Raw genomic sequence first — 17,490 nt, 5'->3', positions numbered from 1 at the left:
ACCTCAAAATGATGCTGATAGTGATGTCATGAGAGTTGCTACGAACCTCAAAATGATGCTGAAGTGATGAAATGAGAGTTTCTACTAACCTAAGAAAGGATGCTACAGTGATGTGGTGAGAGTTCTACGAACCTTAAAATGATGCTACAGTGATGTAGTGAGAGTTTCAACTATTCTCAAAATGATTCTTCAGTGATGTAGTGAGAGTTGCTACTAACCTCAAAATGATGTTACACTGATGTGAGAGTTGCTACTAATCTAAAAATGATGCTCAAGTGATGTAATGACAGTTGCTACTAATTTAAAAATGATGTTCAAGTGATGTAATGACAGTTGCTACGAACCTAAGAAATGATGCGAAAGTGATGAAGTGAGAGTTACTAGGATGCTCAAAATGATGCTAAAGTGATATAATGACAGTTGCTACTAACCTAAGAAATGATGCTAAAGTGATGTAATGACAGTTGCTACTAACCTAAGAAATGATGCTACAGTGATGTGGTGAGAGTTGCTACTAACCTCAAAATGATGCTCAAGTAATGAAGTGAGAGTTGCTACTGATCTCAAAATGATGCCACAGTGTTGTAAAGAGAGTTGCGACGAACCTCAAAATGATGCTTACAGTGATGTAGTGAAACTGCGTCTAACCTCAAAATGATGCTTGCAGTGATGTCGTGAGAGTTGCTACGAACCTCAAAATGATGCGAACGTGATGTAATGAGAGTTGCTATTAACCTAAGAAATGATGTGACAGTGATGTAATGAGATTTGCTTAAAACCTCAAAATGATGCTACAGTGATGTAGTGAGAGTTACTACGAACCTCAAAATGAATCTGCAGTGATGAAGTAAGAGTTTCTGCTTAACTGAATATAGAGCTACAGTGATGTAGTGAGAGTTGCTACTCATCTAAAAATTATGCTACAGTCATGTAATAAGAGTTTCTTCTCAAAAAAGAAATGATAATCAAGTGATGCAATGAGAGATGCTACTAACCTAAGAAATGATGCGACAGTGATATAGTGAGAGTTGCTAGGATGCTCAAAATGATGCTGACAGTGATGTAATGAGAGTTGCTTACAACCTCAAAATGATGCTACAGTGATGAAGTGAGAGTTGCTAAAAACCTCAAAATGATGATTACAGTAATGTATTGAGAGTTGCAACTCACCTAAAAATGATGCTGGAGTGATGTAGTGAGAGTTGCTAAAAACCTAAAAAATGATGCTGCAGTGATGTGGTGAGAGTTGCTAAAAACCGCAAGATGATGCAACAGTAATGTCGTGAGAGTTGCTACGATGCTCAAATGATGTTACAGTGATGTAATGAGAATTGCCACTAACCAAACAAATAATGCTACAGTGATGTAGTGAGAGTTGCGAAAAACCTCAAAATGATGCCACAATAATGTAGTGAGAGTTGCTACTCATCTAAAAATTATGCTACAGTCATGTAACAAGAGTTTCTTCTCACATAAGAAATGATAATCAAGTCATGTAATGAGAGATGCTACTCACCTAAGAAATGATGCTACATTAATGTAGTGGGATTTGTTACTCATTTCAAAATGATGCTGACAGTGATGGAGTGAGAGTTGCTCGTAACCTAAAAATGATACGACAGTGATGTAGTGAGAGTTGCTACTAAGCCAAGAAGTGATGCTACAGTGATGTGGTGAGAGTTGATAGTAATTTTAAAATAATGCTAAAGCAGTGTAATGAGAGTTGCTACTTCCCTTAGAAATGATGCTACAGCGATGTAGTGAGAGTTGCTACGAACCGCAAAATGATGCTACAGTGATATAATGAGGTTTGCTATTTACCTAAGAAATGATGCTACAGTGATGTGGTGAGAGTTGCTACAAAGCTCAAAATGATGCTACAGTGATGTAATGAGGGTTGCTACGATCCTCAAAATGATGCGACAGTGATGTGGTGAGAGTTGATAGTAATTTCAAAATCACGCTTAAGTGATGTAATGAGAGTTGCTACTTTCCTAAGAAATGATGCAACAGTGATGTGGTGAGAGTTGCTACGAACCTCAAAATGATGCTACAGTGATGTAATGAGAGTTGCTACGAATCTCAAAATGATGCGACAGTAATGTCGCGAGAGTTGCGACTATCCTCAAAATTATGCGACAGTGATGTACTGAGAGTTGCTACCAACCGCAAAATTTTGCTAAAGTGATGTAATGAGGGTTGCTATTTACCTAAGAAATGATGCTACAGTGATGTGGTGAGAGTTGCTACAAATGTCCAAATGATGCGAGAGTGATGAAATGAGAGTTGTCACTAACCTAAGAAATGATGCTACAGTGATGTGGTGAGAGTTGCTACTTACCTAAGAAATGATGCTACAGTGATGTGGTGAGAGTTGCTACGAACCTCAAAATGATGCTACAGTGATGTAATGAGAGTTGCTACGAATCTCAAAATGATGCTACAGTGATGTAATGAGAGTTGCTACGAATCTCAAAATGATGCTGACAGTGATGTGGTGAGAGTTGATAGTAATTTCAAAATCACGCTAAAGTGATGTAATGAGAGTTGCTACATACCTAAGAAATGATGCTACAGTGATGTGGTGAGAGTTGCTACTAACCGAAGAAATGATGCTGCAGTGATGTGGTGAGAGTTGCTACGATGCTCAAAATGATGCTCAAGTGATGTAATGACAGTTGCTACTAATTTAAAAATGATGCTAAAGTGATGTAATGAGAGTTGCTACGAACCTAAGAAATGATGCGACAGTGATGAAGTGAGAGTTACTGGGATGCTCAAAATGATGCTGACAGTAATGTAGTGAGAGTTGCTTAAAACCTAAAAATTGACGCTAAAGTCATGGAGTGAGAGTTACTACGAACCTCAAAATGATGCAGTGATGAAGTAAGAGTTTACACTATCCTCAAATTGATGCTTACAGTAATGTAGTGAGAGTTTCTTCTTAACTGAAAATAAAGCTACAATAATGTAGTGAGAGTTTCTTCTTAACTGAAAATAAAGCTACAGTGATGTAGTGAGAGTTTCTTCTTAACTGAAAATAAAGCTACAGTGATGTAGTGAGAGTTTCTTCTCACATAAGAAATGATAATCAAGTGATGTAATGAGAGATGCTACGAACCTAAGAAATGATGCTACAGTGTTGTAGTGAGAGTTGCTACTAATGTCAAAATGATGCGGACAGTGATGTAATGAGAGTTGCTACAAACCTGAGAAATAATAATACTCCAGTGATATGGGGAGAGTTGCCAAAAACCTAAAAATGATGGTGACAGTGATGTAGTGAGATTTGCTACGAATCTCAAAATGTTGCTAAAGTGATGCAATGAGAGTTGCTACTAACCTAAGAAATGATGCTGCAGTGATGTGGTGAGAGTTGCTACGATGATCAAAATGATGCTAAAGTGATGTAATGACAGTTGCTACTAACCTAGGAAATGATGCTACAGTGATGTGGTGAGAGTTGCTACGAATCTCAAAATGATGCTAAAGTAATGAAGTGAGAGTTGCTACTGATCTCAAAATGATGCCACAGTGTTGTAAAGAGAGTTGCGACGAACCTCAAAATGATGCTTACAGTGATGCAGTGAAACTGCGACTAACCTCAAAATGATGCTTGCAGTGATGTCGTGAGAGTTGCTACGAACCTCAAAATGATGCGAACGTGATGTAATGAGAGTTGCTATTAACCTAAGAAATGATGCGACAGTGATGTAATGAGATTTGCTTAAAACCTCAAAATGATGCTACAGTGATGTAGTGAGAGTTACTACGAACCTCAAAATGAATCTGCAGTGATGAAGTAAGAGTTTCTGCTTAACTGAAAATAGAGCTACAGTGATGTAGTGAGAGTTGCTACTCATCTAAAATTATGCTACAGTCATGTAATAAGAGTTTCTTCTCAAAAAAGAAATGCTAATCAAGTGATGCAATGAGAGAAGCTACTAACCTAAGAAATGATGCGACAGTGATATAGTGAGAGTTGCTAGGATGCTCAAAATGATGCTGACAGTGATGTAATGAGAGTTGCTTACCATCACAAAATGATGCTACAGTGATGTGGTGAGAGTTGCTAAAAACCTCAAAATGATGATTACAGGAATGTATTGAGAGTTGCAACTCACCTAAAAATGATGCTGGAGTGATGTAGTGAGAGTTGCTAAAAACCTAAGAAATGATGCTGCAGTGATGTGGTGAGAGTTGCTAAAAACCGCAAGATGATGCAACAGTAATGTCGTGAGAGTTGCTACGATGCTCAAATGATGCTACAGTGATGTAATAAGAATTGCCACTAACCAAACAAATGATGCTACAGTGATGTAGTGAGAGTTGCGAAAAACCTCAAAATGATGCCACAATAATGTAGTGAGAGTTGCTACTCATCTAAAAATTATGCTACAGTCATGTAATAAGAGTTTCTTCTCACATAAGAAATGATAATCAAGTCATGTAATGAGAGATGCTACTCACCTAAGAAATGATGCTACATAAATGTAGTGGGATTTGTTACTCATTTCAAAATGATGCTGACAGTGATGGAGTGAGATTTGCTCGTAACCTAAAAATGATACGACAGTGATGTAGTGAGAGTTGCTACTAATGTCAAAATGATGCTGACAGTGATGTAATGAGAGTTGCTACTAATGTCAAAATGATGCTGACAGTGATGTAATGAGAGTTGCTACTAACCTAAGAAATGATGCGACAGTGACATAGTGAGAGTTGCTAGGATGCTCAAAATGATGCTGACAGTGATGTAATGAGAGTTGCTTACAACCTCAAAAATGCTACAGTGATGAAGTGAGAGTTTCTGCTTAACTGAAAATAAAGCTACAGTGATGTAGTGAGAGTTGCTACTCATCTAAAAATTATGCTACAGTCATGTAATAAGAGTTTCTTCTCACATAAGAAATGATAATCAAGTCATGTAATGAGAGATGCTACTCACCTAAGAAATGATGCTACATTAATGTAGTGGGAGTTGCTACTCATTTCAAAATGATGCTGACAGTGATGGAGTGAGAGTTGCTCGTAACCTAAAAATGATACGACAGTGATGTAGTGAGAGTTGCTACTAAGCTAAGAAATGATGCTAAAATGATGTAATGAGAGTTGCTACAAACCTAAGAAGTGATGCTACAGTGATGTGGTGAGAGTTGATAGTAATTTCAAAATAATGCTAAAGCAGTGGAATGAGAGTTGCTACTTCCCTAAGAAATGATGCTACAGTGATGTAGTGAGAGTTGCTACGAACCGCAAAATGATGCTACAGTGATATAATGAGGTTTGCTATTTACCTAAGAAATGATGCTACAGTGATGTGGTGAGAGTTGCTACAAAGCTCAAAATGATGCTACAGTGATGTAATGAGGGTTGCTACGATCCTCAAAATGATGCGACAGTGATGTGGTGAGAGTTGATAGTAATTTCAAAATCACGCTTAAGTGATGTAATGAAAGTTGCTACTTTCCTAAGAAATTATGCTACAGTGATGTTGTGAGAGTTGCTACGAACCTCAAAATGATGCTACAGTGATGTAATGAGAGTGGCTACGAATCTCAAAATGATGCTACAGTGATGTAGTGAGAGTTGATAGTAATTTCAAAATCACGCTAAAGTGATGTAATGAGAGTTGCTACATACCTAAGAAATGATGCTAAAGTGACGCAATGAGAGTTGCTACTAACCTAAGAAATGATGCTGCAGTGATGTGGTGAGAGTTGCTACGATGCTCAAAATGATGCTCAAGTGATGCAATGACAGTTGCTACTAACCTAAGAAATGATGCTACAGTGATGTGGTGAGAGTTGCTACGAATCTCAAAATGATGCTAAAGTAATGTAGTGAGAGTTGCTACTGATCTCAAAATGATGCCACAGAGTTGTAAAGAGAGTTGCGACGAACCTCAAAATGATGCTTACAGTGATGCAGTGAAACTGCGACTAACCTCAAAATGATGCTTGCAGTGATGTCGTGAGAGTTGCTACGAACCTCAAAATGATGCGAACGTGATGTAATGAGAGTTGCTATTAACCTAAGAAATGATGCGACAGTGATGTAATGAGATTTGCTTAAAACCTCAAAATGATGCTACAGTGATGTAGTGAGAGTTACTACGACCCTCAAAATGAATCTGCAGTGATGAAGTAGGAGTTTCTGCTAAACTGAAAATAGAGCTACAGTGATGTAGTGAGAGTTGCTACTCATCTAAAAATTATGCTACAGTCATGTAATCAGAGTTTCTTCTCAAAAAAGAAATGATAATCAAGTGATGCAATGAGAGATGCTACTAACCTAAGAAATGATGCGACAGTGATATAGTGAGAGTTGCTAGGATGCTCAAAATGATGCTGACAGTGATGTAATGAGAGTTGCTTACAACCTCAAAATGATGCTACAGTGATGAAGTGAGAGTTGCTAAAAACCTCAAAATGATGGTCCAGTGATGTAATGAAAGTTGCTACTAAGCTAAGAAATGATGCTCCAGTGATGTGGTGAGAGTTGCTAAAAACCTCAAAATGATGATTACAGTAATGTATTGAGAGTTGCAACTCACCTAAAAATGATGCTGGAGTGATGTAGTGAGAGTTGCTAAAAACCTAAGAAATGATGCTGCAGTGATGTGGTGAGAGTTGCTAAAAACCGCAAGATGATGCAACAGTAATGTCGTGAGAGTTGCTACGATGCTCAAATGATGCTACAGTGATGTAATAAGAATGGCCACTAACCAAACAAATGATGCTACAGTGATGTAGTGAGAGTTGCGAAAAACCTCAAAATGATGCCACAATAATGTAGTGAGAGTTGCTACTCATCTAAAAATTATGCTACAGTCATGTAATAAGAGTTTCTTCTCACATAAGAAATGATGCTACATTAATGTAGTGGGATTTGTTACTCATTTCAAAATGATGCTGACAGTGATGGAGTGAGATTTGCTCGTAACCTAAAAATGATACGACAGTGATGTAGTGAGAGTTGCTACTAATGTCAAAATGATGCTGACAGTGATGTAATGAGAGTTGCTACTAACCTAAGAAATGATGCGACAGTGACATAGTGAGAGTTGCTAGGATGCTCAAAATGATGCTGACAGTGATGTAATGAGAGTTGCTTACAACCTCAAAAATGCTACAGTGATGTAGTGAGAGTTGCTACTCATCTAAAAATTATGCTACAGTCATGTAATAAGAGTTTCTTCTCACATAAGAAATGATAATCAAGTCATGTAATGAGAGATGCTACTCACCTAAGAAATGATGCTACATTAATGTAGTGGGAGTTGCTACTCATTTCAAAATGATGCTGACAGTGATGGAGTGAGATTTGCTCGTAACCTAAAAATGATACGACAGTGATGTAGTGAGAGTTGCTACTAAGCTAAGAAATGATGCTAAAATGATGTAATGAGAGTTGCTACAAACCTAAGAAGTGATGCTACAGTGATGTGGTGAGAGTTGATAGTAATTTCAAAATAATGCTAAAGCAGTGTAATGAGAGTTGCTACTTCCCTAAGAAATGATGCTACAGTGATGTAGTGAGAGTTGCTACGAACCGCAAAATGATGCTACAGTGATATAATGAGGTTTGCTATTTACCTAAGAAATGATGCTACAGTGATGTGGTGAGTGTTGATAGTAATTTCAAAATAATGCTAAAGCAGTGTAATGAGAGTTGCTACTTCCCGAAGAAATGATGCTACAGTGATGTAGTGAGAGTTGCTACGAACCGCAAAATGATGCTACAGTGATATAATGAGGTTTGCTATTTACCTAAGAAATGATGCTACAGTGATGTGGTGAGAGTTGATAGTAATTTCAAAATCACGCTAAAGTGATGTAATGAGAGTTGCTACTTTCCTCAGAAATTATGCGACTGTGATGTGATGAGAGTTGCTACGAACCTCAAAATGATGCTACAGTGATGTAGTGAGAGTTGCTACGAACCGCAAAATGATGCTACAGTGATATAATGAGGTTTGCTATTTACCTAAGAAATGATGCTACAGTGATGTGGTGAGAGTTGATAGTAATTTCAAAATCACGCTTAAGTGATGTAATGAGAGTTGCTACTTTCCTCAGAAATTATGCTACAGTGATGTAATGAGAGTTGCTACGAATCTCAAAATGATGCTACAGTAATGTCGCGAGAGTTGCGACTATCCTCAAAATTATGCGACAGTGATGGACTGAGAGTTGCTCGCGACCGCAAAATTATGCTAAAGTGATGTAATGAGGGTTGCTATTTACCTAAGAAATGATGCTACAGTGATGTGGTGAGATTTGCTACAAATGTCAAAATGATGCGAGAGTGATGTAATGAGAGTTGCTACTAACCTAAGAAATGATGCTACAGTGATGTGGTGAGAGTTGATAGTAATTTCAAAATCACGCTAAAGTGATGTAATGAGAGTTGCTACATACCTAAGAAATGATGCTACAGTGATGTGGTGAGAGTTGCTACTTACCTAAGAAATGATGCTACAGTGATGTGGTGAGAGTTGCTACGAACCTCAAAATGATGCTACAGTGATGTAATGAGAGTTGCTACGAATCTCAAAATGATGCTACAGTAATGTTGCGAGAGTTGCGACTATCCTCAAAATGATGCGACAGTGATGTATTGAGAGTTGCTACGATCCTCAAAATGATGCGATAGTGATGTGGTGAGAGTTGCTACGATCCTTAAAATGAGGTGGCAGTGATGTAGTGAGAGTTGATACTAATCTCAAAATGAAGCTGACAGTGATGTGGTGAGAGTTGATAGTAATTTCAAAATCACGCTATAGTGATGTCATGAGAGTTGCTACTTTCCTAAGAAATGATGTTACAGTGATGTAGTGAGACTTGCTACTTACCTAAGAAATGATGCTACAGTGATGAGGTGAGAGTTGCTAAGATCCTCAAAATGATGCTACAGTGATGTGGTGAGAGTTGCTAAGATCCTCAAAATGATGCGACAGTGATGTAGTGAGAGTTGCTACGAATCTCAAAATGATGCTCCAGTGATGTAATGAGAGTTGCTACGAATCTCAAAATGATGCTCCAGTGATGTAATGAGAGCTGCTACAAATGTCCAAATGATGCTAGAGTGATGTAATGAGAGTTGCTAAAAACCTAAGAAATGATGCTACAGTGATGAGGTGAGATTTGCTACGAACCTCAAAATAATGCTACAGTGATGTCGTGAGAGTTGCGACTATCCTCAAAATGATGCGACAGTGATGTCGTGAGAGTTGCTACGAATCTCAAAATGATGCTAAAGTGATGTAATGAGAGTTGCTAATAACCTCAAAATGATGCTACAGTGATGTGAGCTTCATAAAGACCCAGGCCACTATTTGTGGTCATGCATCATTGTGGCTGACCAATGGTCCAACTTCATCAGTCAGTCAGTCAGAGACATTAGCATTTGTCGGCCTGGCCTGCTGCCAAAGAGTAACTCTGCTTTAGTTGATTTAACTGTGCAGCCATGTCACGCTCCTCTCGGCCACCTCCACGGTCAGACGCCAGGTTAAACCAGCCAATGGCGGAAGAATCACTCTCAGAATCTGAAGCGCTCGTAGCTGCAGGGTTTTTCCACACAGCTTCTGTTGAGAGACAAAGTCCATCACTTGATTAACTCTCAACAACAGAAATGTGCAGTTTTCCACTCAGGACAGCTGCTGCATGTTGCTGTTTGTAAAAAGAAGGTCCAGTGGATCCGTTCAGTTCTACATGATTCAGCAGAGAGATGTCACCATTGAATAATGACCATATTTCCTAAAATTATAGCTCAACCACAGAGGGACCAGGCTACTAGAATGACCTCTGTTTACTAGAAGTGCTTCTCCTATGGTGGTGAACTCCTCAGCTGTCAGTGGAGTCAAATCTGTCTTAGAGAGGCCAGAGGTTCCCACACTGGTTCCCTCTCATCATGCAGCCCTGACAGCTGTGTGTGCTGTTCCAGCGTGTTGGCACCTCACTGATGAGTTTCAGGGTTGGCCCTCCCATCTGTTGCTGCACCTGAGCCAGCTTCTCCTTGGCTGTAGTGCTGATCTGAAGGATGTGACAGTGTTCCTGGCTTTGTGTCTGATGATGGAAGTGGGGATCTGATCACAGGATTTTCTGACTCCTAGATTCAGACGATGTGCAGTGCAGACTGAGTGGTGAATTTGGAGCTGTCTAGTGGATGCTGTCATGTTTGGTGCTGCGTCACTCACAAGACACTTGACTTTGTTGGTGATGGCCCAGTCCTCCATCATGCCTCTTTGGACTGGGGCCAAACTGTCAGCAGGGTGACTTTGTGGAAAGTCTTGCACTCCCAACACATTCATTCTCACGAATGCAGTGACAGGTCAGAGCCAAGGGAGCCTCCATGTCCACAGATGTCCACATGGCAGCTGGACTTCCTTTTTCACTCCTTCCCGTTCCTCCTGGTACTTTTTGGCCACCGTTTGTTTGATGGTCTGAAAATGACACCCAGAGTAAATCAATACATTGAAATTAGAGATGAAATAAACTGGAGATATCAACGACTGCTTTAGATCATTTCCACACAAACCTTTCTGGTTGGCAAACATATGAGGCTCAAGGACCTGAACCAGTTCCCTGAACCCTTCCCTCTCAACAGTGCTGAGGGGCTGGCAGTCCTTCAGGATGAAATTCAGCAGAGCCTCATCCAGCATCTGCTTCCTGGAAGCTGGATGGTTAAAGATGAAGGAGAGAAGAAATGAATAGGAATTAATGATCAACGAAGCAACTGTGAGTCAGTTGGAGAGTGGCTGTATACCTGAGTTCATCCTGGTGGATCTGGGACTTCATTCTCATGCCTGGCCCCATCATGCCTCAGCACTGAAGAGGTGCTTTTGTTGAGATGAGACGCTTCTGTCCAACAAATGCCACATTCAACCAGCAGAAAAGAACATGAGTGCTCAGCTAAAAGTTCCTTTCTTCATGGTGACTGGTGTTTCTTAGTCTTAGACCACCAGGTTTCCAATGAGGTGTATCGGATACGTTGTTGTGTGCCGCTGAAATCCGTCCAATTCCGGCGTTGTTTCCTCATGAAATATGTTTGCCTTAAAGCTCATTAAAGTGTTGAACCACAATATCGTTCACCATAACTGAGTCAACTTCAAGATAACCTACTTCTACATTCCAGTCCCGGCTGCTCCTGTTCTGCTGCAGTCCAGAAAACAACAACCCGATACAATTGGCGCTCCTTCCCACAGCTCCGGCCCGGATCCGCATGGTTCCGCTGACTGACTGTGAGACGCGCTCCCTCCAGAGTGGCACAGCCCGATGGGGTCCTTATCTGGCACGGGGGCGTAAAACAGGTGCGACTGAAAAGCCTGGTTTATTCTGCGTAGAGGGAACGCGTTGCTCTGCTCTTCACCGCCAAGCCGCTAGGGGGTGTGGCTTTGTCTTTGTATTGTTTACGGGGTTCTTGTCGGATTCCTTGGTTTTCTTCCGGTCACAAACAACAATTGTTGGCCATTTGTCAGTCTTTGTAGTGCCGCGAATAATCCTTTCTTCTGCTTGGTCCATTTTTTCTTGAAGCTGTCACCACAGAAACTTTGAAAATGGCGGTGTTGTTGTGCTGCGACTGAACCGGAAATGACGTTCTGAGCAAACCAATCATAGTCTTCGACGTGACGTCACCCCGCATCGACGCGACACGTCGGAAGGATATTTTGGAGGTGCGCGTCTGGCTACGGCGGAGGGTCTGCGTAGGGGTCTTCGTCGACGGCGTAGGTATGAATACTATGCGACGCGGAAGCATAAATCAGGCTTTATCGTCCAACAGGAAGTTAGCATGTCAGGGATGAGACACGCTTATCGTCCAACAGGAAATTAGCATGTCAGGGATGAGACACCCTGATAGTCCAACAGGAAGTTAGCATGTCAGGGATGAGACACCCTGATAGTCCAACATGAAGTTAGCATCTCCATGGTTCCCTTGACCAGAAGCCAGTGGGATCGTTCCATTCTGACATCTTGATTGACATTTGTCCTTCTCTGAGCTAAATAGCTGGCAATCATTTGAAAAAACCTTGATTTACTTTTTCTATTTTGATCTTCAGTTCATTTGCATACTTTTGTTAAAATTCTCCCCCTTTTTTTGTTTTTTTGCTGCTGTTTTTAGCACAAAGTCTACCTGGTGCCTAAAGACCAGTTCAGCATGGACTACGTTGAACCTTCAGTCCGCTGCATCAGCACCCATGGACGGTTCCCCCCTGACAGGAGGATTCTGGTGAGGAATATTAGTGGGACAGCGCTCTTGTTAGAACGGTTCTGATCCACCTCCCCTCCCCCTGTAGCTCCTCCTGTGTCCCCTCAGCGCTCTTGTTAGAAGGGTTCTGATCCACCTTCCCTCCCCCTGTAGCTCCTCCTGTGTCCCCTCAGCGCTCTTGTTAGAACGGTTCTGATCCACCTTCCCTCCCCCTGTAGCTCCTCCTGTGTCCCCTCAGCACTCTTGTTAGAAGGGTTCTGATCCACCTTCCCTCCCCCTGTAGCTCCTCCTGTGTCCCCTCAGCGCTCTTGTTAGAACGGTTCTGATCCACCTTCCCTCCCCCTGTAGCTCCTCCTGTGTCCCCTCAGGTTTCCAAACTCCCTCCCACTGGCTGGTGCTGAAGGAGGGCCAGAGCTCCTCCTACAGGAGCCCATCCTGGCCTCCCCCGCTGCAGCTCCTCCACTGCCCTCCCACCAGAGAGATGAGCCCCCTGGTTCAGAGGTGACAGACCACCTCTGGGAGCAGACAACAGAGACCACATCAGGCTGGACTCCGTGCAGGTACGGAGGCTGACGGCTGCTGAGTGAGTGAGTTTACGACGCTCCCACCACCGCTGCTGGATTGATTTAACACATCTGGAATATTTAGATTTATTCTGGGTCAACATCTGCATATGTTGAAGTCCTCAGTTTCCATGCAGGTGGTGTTGTTCCAGATAAAAGGTCTCAATAAAAGCATCACTCCAGGTGAAACCATTCCAAAGAAGGCTCAGTGGAGCTGGCATATCAGCCCCCAATGGAAGCCTGCTGCTGCTGCCAAGCTCTCCATGTCATCATGGAAAAGTTGATTGTTCAACTCAATGTTTTTCCCATTGGGAGGAGATTTGTTGTTCCACCATGAAGTCTTTTCTCGTGATGAGTTTGTGTGTTGTAGTAGCATGAAGATATCTTGTTATCATGATCAACTCATCTGGCCTGGTGGAAGAACGCTGCTGTGTTTGGATTCAGACGAGTCAAATCTGAACCAGGGACTTGTAGTTTTATCCTCGGTCTACGGACTCATAAAATGGAGACCGGCCCAGTTTGACACTTTTGAACTCCTCCATGATGTTCAAATCTCATGACTGAGATTCGTGATTGGAAACATCGGCAGTTCAGGAAAGAAAACATGTACCATTGAACATCGCTCTCATCCTTCTACTCAGAACGCTGCGGTGGACTCCACCGTGTCCAGGCTTTGGGCAGATACGTCTTCATCCTCCACCACCACCAGCCGCTCCACCCCACCCACCCTGTGCAGGTCTACATTACCAGGGTCGGATCTGGCAGGGTGGAGGATCTTTGATTCATCTTAGCTTTCCTGCTCCGGCTGTTTGAGAAACATTCAAATGGAGATGGTTGTTTGCGTCTTTCAGGCCACGCCAACGCCTCCTTCTGTCCCCACGCTTACGGCTGCCGAAACGTGCAGGTGTCTGAAAACCAGATCATTCTGGATGTGCCGGACCACCAGGTCCTCCTCACCTGCAGGTTCCTGCAGGCAGAGCCCTGTGGTGGTAGGTTTCCTGCTCCTCTGCTGGACTGATACCCTCTCCCTTTCCCCACACGTATCTGCTGTTTCTACTCTGTGCCTCCTTCTCCTCTGTCAGGCCTGGACTTCTTCCTTCTGTCTCTCCAGGATCACGTCCTGGTGGTGCCTGAGAGCAGCTCCAGCTCCAGCTCCCTGAACCAAGAACCACTGGAGAAATCTGACCACTTCATCAGCAACTGTGGCCTCAACAGCTTTCATGTCAAGTCGGTGTCTCTCAGCCTGAGTTGGTCCATGTTCTGTATCCCTGAATGTTCTAGAGGAACTAAACTGGGCCTGACTGGGACGCTTCTGTCTGCTCAGATTTGGGTTGTGAATGCATTCAGATGTCATTTACAAGCATTGGAACTAAAGACCTGAGCCTCAAGAATATTTAGTTCTTGATTTACTTTCTCTTGCAGGGTTTCATTTTGTGCAAATTTTCTTTTGAAGATCTTTGTTTTTTTGTTTTCCTTCCATTTAGCAAGTTTGGCTAAGAACCGTTTCCCCACTAAACTAATTTTCCTAAAATGTCTCGCTAACGTTTCCTTTTTCTCTGTCGTCCCTCCTGTCCTTGGTCTCCATTCTGTCTCAGCTCAGCTGTGTCTCTTGGGCTCTCTTCACCAACGGCGCCCTGCCTTGTGCCTGCCATGAGGTTGGAGCTGAGAGTGACACCTGCGAGCCATTTGGTGGTCGGTGCCGCTGCAGGCCCCACGTGATTGGCCGAGACTGCTCCATGTGGGCCGCGGGCTGCTGGGGATTCCCCACTGCAGACGTGAGTGTCAGATTGGATGAATGATGAGTAATAAGGGCTTTTAATGATGAGTGAGAGGACGGACCAAACCAACTTGTCCAACCATCAGAGGACAGTTTGTTGTTCTCGTTTCAACTCTTTCCACATTACCGCCAGCATCACTTTGAGTTTATTAGCAACTATCACTACATTACTGTGAGCATCATTTTGAGTTCATTAGCAATTCTTACTACATCACTGTCAGCATCATTTTGAGTTTATTATCAATTCTTACTACATCACTGTCAGCATCATTTTTGAATTCATTAGCAATTCTTCCTACATAACTGTAGCATAATTTTGAGGTTTTTAGCAGCTCTTACTAGATTACTGTTAGCATCATTTTGAGGTTATTCGAAAATTTCACTCCATTACTGTTAGCATCATTTTGAGTTCATTAGCAATTCTTCCAACATTACTGTCGCATTATTTTGAGGTTCGCAGCAACTCTTACTACATGACTCTCAGCATCATTTTTAGGTTACTCGCAACTTTCACTACATTACTGTTAGCATCAGTTTGAGTTCATTAGCAATTCTTACTACATCACTGTCGCATCATTTTGAGTTTATTAGCAATTCTTAAGACATCACTGTAGCATTAAATTGACTTCATTAGCAACTCTTACTACATGACTGTCAGCATCACTTTGAAGTTGTTCAAAACACTTACTACATTACTATAAGCATCACTGAGTTCATTAGCAACTATCACTACATTATTGTTAGCATCATCTTGAGTTCATTAGCAATTCTTACAACATCACTGTCCCATCAGTTTGAGATCATTACCAATTCTTCTGACATCACTGTCGCATTATTTTGAGGTTCGAAGCAACTCTTACTACTTTACTGTTGCATTTTTTAAGGTTCGTAGCAACTCTTACTACATGACTGTCAGAATCACTTTGAGGTTGTTCGAAACACTTACTATATTACTATCAGCATCACTTTGAGTTAATTAGCAACTATCAATACATTACTTTTAGCATCATTTTGAGGTTAGAAGCAACTCTTACTACATGACTGTCAGCATCACTTTGAGGTTGTTCGAAACACTTACTACATGACTGTAAGCATCACTGAGTTGATTAGCAACTATCACTACATTACTGTTAGCATCATTTTGAGTTCATGAGCAATTCCTCCGACATCACTGTCGCAATATTTTGAGGTTCGTAGCAACTTTTACGACATTAATGTCGCATTATTTTAAGTTTCGTAGCAACACTTAGTACATGACTGTCAGCATCACTTTGAGGTTATTCGAAACGTTCACTCCATTACTGCTAGCATCATTTTGAGATCATTACCAATTCTTCTGATATCACTGACGCAATATTTTGAGGTTTGTAGCAACTTTTACTACATTAATGTCGCATTATTTTGAGGTTCGTAGCAACTCTTACTACATGACTGTCAGCATCACTTTGAGTTTATTAGCAACTATCACTACATTACTGTAAGCATCATTTTGAGTTTATGAGCAATTCTCACGACATCACTGTAGCATTGAATTGAGTTCATTAGCAACTCTTACTAAATGACTGTCAGCATCACTTTGAGGTTGTTCGAAACTCTTAATACATTACTGTAAGCATCACTGAGTTCCTTAGCAACTATCACTACATTACTGTAAGCATCACTGAGTTGATTAGCAACTATCACTACATTACTGTTAGCATCATTTTAAGTTCATTAGCAATTCTTCCGACATCACTGTCGCAATATTTTGAGGTACGTAGCAACTTTTACTACATTACTGTCGCATTATTATGAGGTTCGTAGCAACTCTTAGGACATGACTGTCAGCATCACTTTGAGGTTATTCGAAACGTTCACTCCATTACTGTTAGCATCATCTTGAGTTCATTAGCAATTCTTCTGACATCACTGTCGCAATATTTTGAGGTTCGTAGCAACTTTTACTACATTACTGTCGCATTATTTTGAGGTTCGTAGCAACTGTTTGTACATGACTGTCAGCATCACTTTGAGGTTATTCGAAACGTTCACTCCATTACTGTTAGCATCATTTTGAGTTCATTAGCAATTCTTAATACATCACTATCGCATCATTTTAGGATAATTAGCAATTCTTCTGACATCACTGTCACATTATTTTGAGGTTCGTAGCAACTCTTACTACATTATTGTTGCATTATTTTAAGGTTTGTAGCAACTCTTACTACATAACTGTCAGCATCACTTTGAGTTTATTCGCAACTTTCACTACATTACTGTTAGCATCATTTTGAGTTCATGAGCAATTCTCACGACATCACTGTAGCATTGAATTGAGTTCATTAGCAACTCTTACTAAATGACTGTCAGCATCACTTTGAGGTTGTTCGAAACTCTTACTACATTACTGTAAGCATCACTGAGTTTCTTAGCAACTATCACTACATTACTGTTAGCATCATCTTGAGTTCATTAGCAATTCTTCCGACATCACTGTCGCAATATTTTGAGGTTCGTAGCAACTTTTACTACATTACTGTCGCATTATTTTGATGTTTGTAGCAACACTTACAACATGACTGTCAGCATCACTTTGAGGTTATTCGAAAGTTTCACTCCATTACTGTTAGCATTATTTTGAGTTCATTAGCAATTCTTACTACATCACTGTCGCATCATTTTGAGGTTCGTAGCAGCTCTTACTACATGACTGTCACCATCACTTTGAGGTTATTCGAAACACTTCGTACATTACTGTAAGCATCACTGAGTTGATTAGCAACAATCACTACATTACTGTTAGCATCATTTTAAGTTCATTAGCAATTCTTCCGACATCACTGTCGCAATATTTTGAGGTACGTAGCAACTTTTACTACATTACTGTCGCATTATTATGAGGTTCGTAGCAACTCTTAGGACATGACTGTCAGCATCACTTTGAGGTTATTCGAAACGTTC

The sequence above is a fragment of the Aulostomus chinensis genome, chromosome 1, assembly GCF_037954235.1.
Source record: "Aulostomus chinensis isolate RoL2024-O1b breed Wild chromosome 1, RoL_Achi_v1.0, whole genome shotgun sequence".
Classification (NCBI taxonomy): domain Eukaryota; kingdom Metazoa; phylum Chordata; class Actinopteri; order Syngnathiformes; family Aulostomidae; genus Aulostomus; species Aulostomus chinensis.
Note: the sequence above shows the minus strand (reverse complement) of the source record.